The following is a 9,619-nucleotide window of genomic DNA, read 5'->3' on the forward strand; positions in this document are numbered from 1 at the left end:
TGCCTCACCTCTTCATATTTGTATATAATAAGGAGTGCATGGTTAAAAAATACATAGAGATATGGCACCTGTCAAAAAAAAACATTGGGATCTATCGAGACGTGATTCACACCTAATTAGGCATAAAAGAAAACAGAGAGATCTGGCACCTGTAAAAAATCAAAGATATCTATCCAGACGTGATTCACAATCCTAATTATCCAGGAAATAAAAGGAAACCACCAACCTACGTGCCTTTATTTGTGGGAGGGAGTCCTACTAGCTACCTATAAGTTAGGAATCGTAACAACTCTGGCTAATTAGTCCAGCACTTATTCCTCCTTGATAACAGGCTTTCCCCAAAAACCAACGCATCATTGCTTCAATTCCTGATGTCGCTCCGCCTCCTCCTCCCTCCCTCCCTCCAATTCCATCTCCATCCCCATTGGCTGCGGCGTAGCTCACGTGGATCGCCATCCCATCCAACGTCTCTTGGCGCTCGGTGTTCCCAAGTCTTCTCTATAAATGCACAACCCTTTGCTACTACTGCCTCTTGCTCTGTCGCTCGCGCCGTGCAAGTTCTACTCTTATGCCCATCGACTAAGCGCCACCACCACCCATCCTCCTTTCTCCACCATGTCGAGGGATGCTCTGCCGGGGAGAGCGGCACCAAGATCTTGCCTTGTCGAGTGGCCAGGCCTTGTCTTGGACGCCCCGACCATACTTGTGGGCTGCTGCTGCTGCCCAGCACTCGTCCACAATGCTATGCCTGTTGGTTTTGTTCTCCCCTCTCTCATCTCTCGATCTAACATTCTTCAAGAATATCTTGGCATGGTGCCAGCTAATCTGACAAGTGTTTAGCTTTTCCGTGTAATTTGTGATGCAGATGGTCCTGCTGGACAAGTGGAGGCAGAGATGATGCGGGCAAGAAGTGCCCTTCCACACAAGCACCCTGACAAGGGCCCAGCGTCGTACATGATCGATGTTTGATTCTGAAGATCCGCACCAGTTCATCCAAGCAAAGGTACTCGAAATTCTGTACATCCTTCCTTTCAGTGGTGAAGTTGTTTGTCTTGAATTGATTTTCCCAGTAATATGTATAATGGAGCCAGTAGGGCATGAAATCCGCACTTCTTGCTTGTCTCCTAACAAAGCGTACACCAGTTTTAGTTAATTAGTATAAGATTCAATCAGATAATGATAAGGAGGCCTACACATGAATCATGTCATGTTGCTTGCTATCACCAAATTTACCTTACCACACGTCTTACAAAGCCTGTCTACATATGCTGAGACCAACTGATACATCTCTTCCTAATGTAAATTCACTTTGTTGGATGCTAAGAGTGATAATCGTATCTGTTTTTTTATTACGAAATGATGTTGCTTTTTCAGAATTTAAATATTGGTATTGTACAATATAATACTCGGCCCATCACAACCTACATAAATAAATGATGTACATTGCAGGGAAGAATATATTTCTTATAAGAAATTCCCATTTACAACTGGCTATACATCTCACATATTATTTTTTATAAAAAGAACCCTACTCAAACATATTTTTTTTCCTGACTAGTTAAGTTAAAATCCATCCGTAGGCTTTGCAATGGTACACCAGCTCGTAGGTCTTCACTTCACTAGTTAGAATTTCACTACAGTCTTGTATCATACTGCAGGCTGCATAGCTCCAGATTTTCAGCTGCTCGTTAAATTTCTGTTACTAGGCCCCAAATCTTAACATGTAATGGTGATTTTGTTCTCCAATTGTAGGTTGGTCCGGAGATTTGCATGCTGAAAACCCATGTGGATGTCTTGTCTGATTTTACACCAGATTTTGGTGGCAAGCTCCGTTCGGTATGGTCACCCTGCTTCTGATGCAACCTTTATTTTCTTTCAACCATCCTTATTATTGATGATTTTCCTCACATTTTTATGTCTGGTCATAGACTAGTAGTGCCATACTACTCCAGTACTGAGTTGAGAGTTTGTTTGTCAGTAAGTAGATGTTATATCATTTTCAAAAAAAGAAAAGAAATCAAGTTCATGCTTATCAGGTGTAGAAAAATAAACCAGGTGTAAGAGTAGAGAGCATCTTTGTTCATCTGTTCTGTCAGGAAGCATGTTTCACTTCTGCACTTGTCAAAATGTGGAAGTGTGCCTTTTCCCATCTAATTCTGTGCACCCACAATAATGCCTTCTTAGCATTTGGGCAAAATAGCCCTGTATACCAAGGCAATGTACTCTGTTTGCGATCTGTTTTCTACTGCAGAAATGTGGTATTTGCTGCTTAGTTTTTACATAGCTTGGTTTCTGCCACATCAGTCTGTAAGATTAATTCCGTAAGGGGCATCTGTAGGTGTAACATAGTTAAGTAGACTAGTAGGTATGCCATTCTAGTCCAGTACTGACTTGGAGTTAGTTTGTCAGTAACCAGATGTTGGATCAGTCTGAAATGAGAAATCTTGCAACCACTGAATCCTTCTATCTCTCCTTTAAGTTGTAACCACCGAATCCAAGAGATCGAGAGACATCTTGTAAACCACGGCAGAGGTTGTTTCTGCCCACAATCAATATATACGACGCGGCTCCTCCAAGGAGGAGTAGGAATGCTTCCACCAATTCTTTCACAGTGCATGCCATGGACTCTGAACGTAGGACATGATACTCCATGCTGAACCGGACTCGCCTCCTCTGCTGCTTCACCGGCTGCCACGGACACACGCAAGGCCAGCAGTGCTTCATCGACAGTCATGGACCACTGTACGACCACATTAGCATAGATGACGCGCTGGTCTGCACCGACATCTCTGCGCCGAGCTGGACCTCTCCATCAAGCTGTACGACTCCATCATGCCAGGCTACGAGCCCATATTCTTCGTCGAGCACATGCCGGGCCGATGTGGAAAGCGTGCAATTCTTTGTCAACTTCTTCGGTACAACACGGCATCGACACCCCGTCGCCACGAGGGACGCCTCCAAGCGACGCATCATCATCGACACGCCACTACACTGCCGACACTTCATCGCCAAGGTCTTCATCAACATCATCGTCGACACACCGCCGCCGCCTTGTACAGGAGATGGACAACTAGCGTCCTCTGACAGATTTTTCTGCAAGATGCGACCACGACGACGGCAGGGACCATGTCACGACGACGGCATCGACCGCGTCATCCATGACGGCACGGCTGCATCGACACGGCGTCACTACAGTGACGACCGTACACGGCCACACGGTTCTGGCAAAACCGATGTGTGCTCGATGGGTTTCCTCCGGTCTTGGCAAAACCGGCGGACTCATCGGCGACGACACCCTTTGACATCCGGAAGGTGCATCGTCCATATCTGTAGCTCCATCATAGCGCATTTTTTTGCGCCTCCGGCTTTGTGTGGCTTCATCATCCACAACGACTACACCATTGACCACGACTACATCGGTCATAGCTACACCACCATGATCGGCTACCTCGACATCGGCATTAATGGCTTGGTCTACAGCAACACATCGGCAACAACTCCAGTCAACAACGTCCGCGTCGTCACTAGCGTCCACGCCACTCCCACTATGACTGCGGGAGGAAATAGAGGAGAGTCAAGGGAGGCACCAGAAGGGGACGCAGTCACCGCTCTAGGTGCCAACCCATCAGAGACGCAGTTGATGATAGCGCAGCGAAGAAGATGGCGCAAGCGCAAAACTTTAAATTCAGTTGCATCCGTTCGCTTCACTCACGCTACGACTAGGAGGAATGTTAGAAGTACAAACATGTTAGTTAGAGATTGGAGAGGTAGAGATAGATTAGGTTTAAACCAACAATGACTTGCCTTGTACTCCAATCCTCTTCCCACGTTATACTCCAATATATACCTCATGAGAGTCAGATATACAACAACGCAATATTCAGCCATCCAATATTTTTTACACTTAGAACACAGTGTTTCTCTATAACACACGTCTATCCCTTTTTGTTTACGTCGCTGGCTCCTGGCAGCAGCGGCGTACACACACACACAAAGAGCAAAAGTCTTCTTGATATCACGCTATATGGTATGGGCTCATGCACGATGCAAGTTTGAAACCGATGGTCCTCATCTGCACACGCTGTGGACGCCCAATCGAGCTGGCCGTAGGCCGCGGCCAGGCAGCGTACGTACGGACGTTGTGGAAGCACAATCGAACTGGCCGTAGGCGGCGTCCGGGCGGCATACATACAGACGAACCGCAAGGCAAATATATCTCCATCATGTAGATGTAAGGATGCATTCCGAATTTCATTAACACGTTATTTGGAACATGGCTAGATGAGATTGATGTAGTGACAGCAAGACATATCCGTGTAGGAGTATGTGCTTTACTATGGGCAATTTAGAACTGCAGAAATAATTTGGTTTTTAATAGAACAACAAATATTCATTTCTTGCAGGTTATTTTCAGGGCCACTACACTCATCCGTATGTGGTCGTTACTCAGTTCGATGGATGCCAGGGAGCATTTGGTTACTGGATCTATCGGATGGGAGACGGTAGCATGGAATATCTTCAACCGATTTAGATGACAGCCATATAGTAAGATGGTGTTTAGTTTCCTATCTATCTTTTGCCTGTCGGTTGTGACTGTCCATGTTTCTGTTCTCGTGCTCTTTGTTGAACACATGTTCTTTTGTTTTGAGACTACGAGACTTTTGTTGAACCTTTTACTTATCAATAATATCGCCGTATGCATCTTTTTGATGCAGAGGCCGGGACAAATCCCCTTTTCAAAAAAAAAATGCAGGGATGCATGCATGAGGTCAGTATATCCCTAGATCGTCTGCACGCGATGGAGTCTTGATTGACCAGCCGCATAGAAGCTAGGCGAATAATATGCCGGCGGGGGCGGGTTTCCTCCGTCACGTAGATTTATGGATGCATCCATGAAGTCAGTATAAACCTGAAGCCCCTAGATTGTGTACAGGCGGTGGAGGCGGCCCCGATTGACCGTCCGGATAGAAGCTAGGAGGCCGCGCGGTGGTTGCTTGCGTGAGGAGAGGATAGGGGATAAACATTTTTTTTTGGTGATAGAAAGAGAGTTTTATTCCATGTACATAGGGTTACAATCAAGAGGCATCAAATCCTTGATACAAGAAGGGCTTCTTCCTAGCCATATAGCAGTAGTGAATTCCGTACGACTATACAAAGTCAACTGATGTGCTACCCTATTTTGCTCACGCTTGATTTTTGAAGGAACAAACTCCCGAGTCTCCATATGATGCTTGATCTCCTTCACCAAGTGTCCATATGCTGACCTGGTTAAACTCTCCCCAGTCAATGCAGCCAACGCCGATGCAGAGTCTGACTGCACAACAATTGGCCTGGAACAATGTTGCACGGTCAAAGCCATGCCTTGCATGATCGCATGCAGTTCCGCTTCCAACGCGTCGTTGCAATTGAATATACACCTGTATGCTGCAAATATTACACTTCTATCATGACGCCGAAGAATCATACCCGCCGCAGCAGAACCGTCACCCTGCATGAAAGCACCGTCCACCGAGAGGGCAGCGAATTCGGCCGACGGCCGCGGCCAAGCCAAAGGGGCGCCCGCCCTTGAAACCACTTGTGGAGTCTCCTGTACTGTCGGCATCTTAGGTGATAAACATATTTAGCAAAGGGATGTCAAGACAACTAATATAGGGCATATGTGGGTAAGTGTTTTAAACTCTAATGTCGATAGTCTATTTTGGAGATCCATCGGTTGTGATCTGTTGGTTTAATTAATTGATGGTCATATGTTTCTGATTAACGTGGAATTTTCTAGTTATTTCATATTTTTGATCTGTATTCGCTCCTCTCCTTCCCCCCGCGTCGCTTCCGCATCGGGCTACTCGGGCGAGCCGCTACTCTAGCCACCGCCAAGTCCCAATCTACTCCCTTTCCTCCTCCCGTGGCCGCCATGTGACGCCGCCGGGCTAAGCCCGAGAGTAGAGGGAGGTGGGGAGGGTCTATCCTTCTCTCCCGCGGCTTGGGGTGGGGCGGGGCCCCCGACGTGTGGAGGCGCGGCTGGCCGGGTCTTGCGGTGTGGCGGCCGACCCTGCCTCGCGACGGCGGCAGGCGGCTCTGCAGCCGGCCGGATTTCGGATCGGCTGCGACAGCATGAAGGGCCTGGTGGATGGATCGGCTATACGTGTGGTCTGGCGTCCGCTCAGATTTGATCAGGCCGGTGCGGCCTGCTCCATGCGCAGCGGCGGTGACTGGAGGCGGTCCTATGCACACTAGGCTGGATTGAGGTTCCTCGAGTGGATCGTTGCCAAGGCCGGCGATTGTGGCGTTTTCTATGTCGTCCCTTTTTAAAGGCATCGTCTGTGGAGAAGCTCTAGACCCGTATCCGCTTTCTATAGTGGAAACCCTTGATCGATCCAACAGATGACGGCGGCTCTCTTGTGCCGTATCCCTCTAGGGGCATTATTTTTGGGGTGGAGTGGCGTTCCATGTGACGCATCAACGACGGGGAGTCTCGGCAGCGTGACACGACAGGGCCTCGGCGAAGGAAGGAGGTGTTGTCTGGCGCCGTGGTGGTGTCGACAGCAGGTCTGGCAAGGGCGATGCATCAGTATCTACTCTGAAGATGGATCGATGAAAGACGGCGTCGACGACCTATGAGAATGTGTCAGACCGGTTTGTGCTCCAGACTTGGTATGTGGTTTGGTTGGAGCCTCCGGCTTTAGATGTTAGGCTTAGGTGGGAGGTCTGGGTATTCATCTCACACTTTTTGCATTCCTTTATCAACGGATAGGAGTAGCGACAATATTATCAAAATATTAATAAAGTAGAGTGTGGTCCGGAGTTGCTGATTAGTACGTACTACATACATACGGCTTTTGATGATCGATCTGGTGACAAAATGAATGAATGGTGCCTATATGCGTACGTGAATAGCTACAGCCGTTTTTTTTTTTTGGCGGGGGAGCTACAGCTGGTTTCAATCGAGAAAATTACCATCTTTCTCGACAATGTGCTACGTCACAGACAAAGCAACGCACTGAATATTAGCTTATGTTAGATATCGATACCATATAAAAAAGGCGAGTTGTAGAGATCTAATATATCTCACCCGTTCAACCACATCTATCAACGGTGGGCTTCGTGTTTAGCATTAAACACATTTAACACCCTCACTAATTAATAACATTTCTAATACCAACGTCAGCACATGTGGTTAGCAAGCTAAAGATCTTCCACAGTTTTGATTGAGACGAGATCATCAAAGTTCCCATCAACCCATGCGTGTTCCTCTCTTTTTTTTTTCCCAACAGACGTCTTTGACGACTGGTGTCAAGGGCAAAGTTCTTGGTGGCCAGACGAGAACATAACTAAGGGTCAATTACTAATTACTTCCTCCGTTCATAAATACAAGTCTTTTTAGAGATTTCGTTGTAGACTTCATACGGGGCAAAATGAGCGATCATATATATACTTTAAAAGGATCTGTATAGTGGAATTTCTAAAAGACTTATAATTAGGAACAGAGGGTGTGGAGTACATAGAGACTAGATAGAGTTAGTAATCTTATGGTGCTGCGTGCCGTCGATAGAGTTGGAGCAGCTGCCGCCCGGATCAGACTTGCATTTCTCGTCGCCGCTACTGCCTGGAGGATCCTCCGCCAACGTGATCTCCTAAGACTCCTAATCAAGCAAGCAAGAGACCAGAAAATAAGTACCATCTTCATCAATATATGAACACGATTGAATTCATTAATGTAACAGAGTTTGATCAGTTTGTAGTTTACCGGCTCCGGCTGGGACAGGAAGACTGCGCATTGCACGTTGCTGTCATGTTCTGCTGACTCGTGAACCGAGCTTGGCTCGTCCCCGCAGTACAATTCGAGCGTCGTCTCGAGGTTGGCCACGATGTCCGGTATGGCCGGCCGGTGCGTCCCTTTCACCTTCAAGCATCATCGTGCAGTCTGGGCAACGTGTTCCAGCGCCCGGAGCTGCCCGGGCGTTGGCTCCGGCACGGGTCGAGTGTCCAGCAAGCCCCTAATATTGCCGGCCTCAATGACGGGGACTGCGAACGATTTCAAATATATAGCCCCCTGTTCGTCCTCCTGAATCACCTTTCTACCTGTCAAAACCTCCAGCATCATGATGCCCAGCGCATACACGTCGCTCGTCAGCTTCACATGACCTCTGGTCATGTACTCTGGGTCGATGTACCCAATTGTGCCCACAACGGGGCAAGTCATCTCGAACTCCTCACTCATCGCCTTGTCACAGACCAAGGACAAGCCAAAGCCCGAGACATGCGGTACCCAGTTGGCGTCGAGAAGGATGTTTTGCGTGTTGATGTCCCGGTGAATGATCGGCGGGTTGGCATGACAGTGCATGTGCTCGATGGCGCGCGACACGCCGAGGAGCACATCGATGCGCGTCTTCCATGGCACCGTCACAGACGACAGCTCGGAGGAGCCCTGATCAGGGTGTAGATGGTGGAAGAGCGTGCCGTTCTCCGTGTACTCGTAGACGGTCAGCCACTCCGGCTCTTGCTGCTCCTTTCTCCACCAGGATAGCAGACGCTTTTTTTTCTGTTGCGGGTTGGTTAGCAGGCGCTTGTCCTTCGTTGCAGTCACACATGATCCGAGGAGGCGGACGATGTGTTTGTGTCGAAGCTGTGGTAGGATGTCGAGCTCGCTGTGGAACTTCCTTTTTGTGGAGTCCGACTGCCGGTCCGTGATGCGCTTGACGGCCACCACTCGCCCATCCCGAAGCCTGCCCTTGTACACAGACCGGGCCGACTCGATCACTGTGTGAGGGCCGAAGTAATCGGTGGCAGCCACGATCTCTGCAAACGTGAATTCATGGGTTTCGTACGGTACCACTTCCTGAGCGACCACTGTAGACTCCTGAAAAAGAGGCCAGAAATGAGCCGTCAGCATTCATGGAATATAGGCTATCATTTTCGGGAGTACCTAGAACTCATCTAGATGAGATATAATTTGGTCTCATTCATTTTGAAAACAAGAACGGATACAACCCACATCAGCACACACGCATTTTATAGCATCACATCCAATGACTATAAAAGGTGAATGAGACCAAATTATATCTCATCTAGATGAGTTCTAGCAAAATTGATCATTTTCTCCGGGAGCCGCGCGACTAATTCGTATTCAAGATTCAGTACATACCTGCAGGTGCAGCTGGGACGACTCTGAAAGCGTAGACGCTTCACCTCCAGCTCCGGCGCTGTCAAGGAGCTTGTAGATCCGGTCGAGACGGCGTGCGATGCCTATGTGGCTGGTTACGGGGAAGAGGAGGAGGTAGAAGTCGATCTTGTTCTGCATCTCTCTGAATCTTACGGCCTTCCTGCCGGCCATGAAAAAATGGTACGCCGCGCTCCTCCTCTGGCAGGACATGAGGAGCTCGTGGGCTTCCTTCAGCGTGTCACCCAGCCCGGCCATCGGCCGCGCCGCCTCCGGGTCCTCCACGAGCGGCAGCAGCCGCGAGATTATGAGCACCCGACGCGCGAGCTGCCGGCAATCCCTCCTGTTCTGCCGCGCCGTCTCCGCGGCCTGCGTGATCCTTGAGATGAGCCCGACGACGTCTGCGCCGACCAGCTGCGCCACCGTCGCCACATCGCCGAGCACAGTCCACATCGCCATGGC

The 9,619-nt window shown here is 48.8% G+C and overlaps 1 pseudogene; it reads right to left on the reverse strand.

Moving 5' to 3' along the window:
• Positions 1-7,503: 7,503 nt before the first annotated feature.
• On the reverse strand, positions 7,504-9,619 carry LOC119282429 (annotated as a pseudogene).

This window comes from Triticum dicoccoides, chromosome 3B, assembly GCF_002162155.2.
Source record: "Triticum dicoccoides isolate Atlit2015 ecotype Zavitan chromosome 3B, WEW_v2.0, whole genome shotgun sequence".
Lineage (NCBI taxonomy): Eukaryota > Viridiplantae > Streptophyta > Magnoliopsida > Poales > Poaceae > Triticum > Triticum dicoccoides.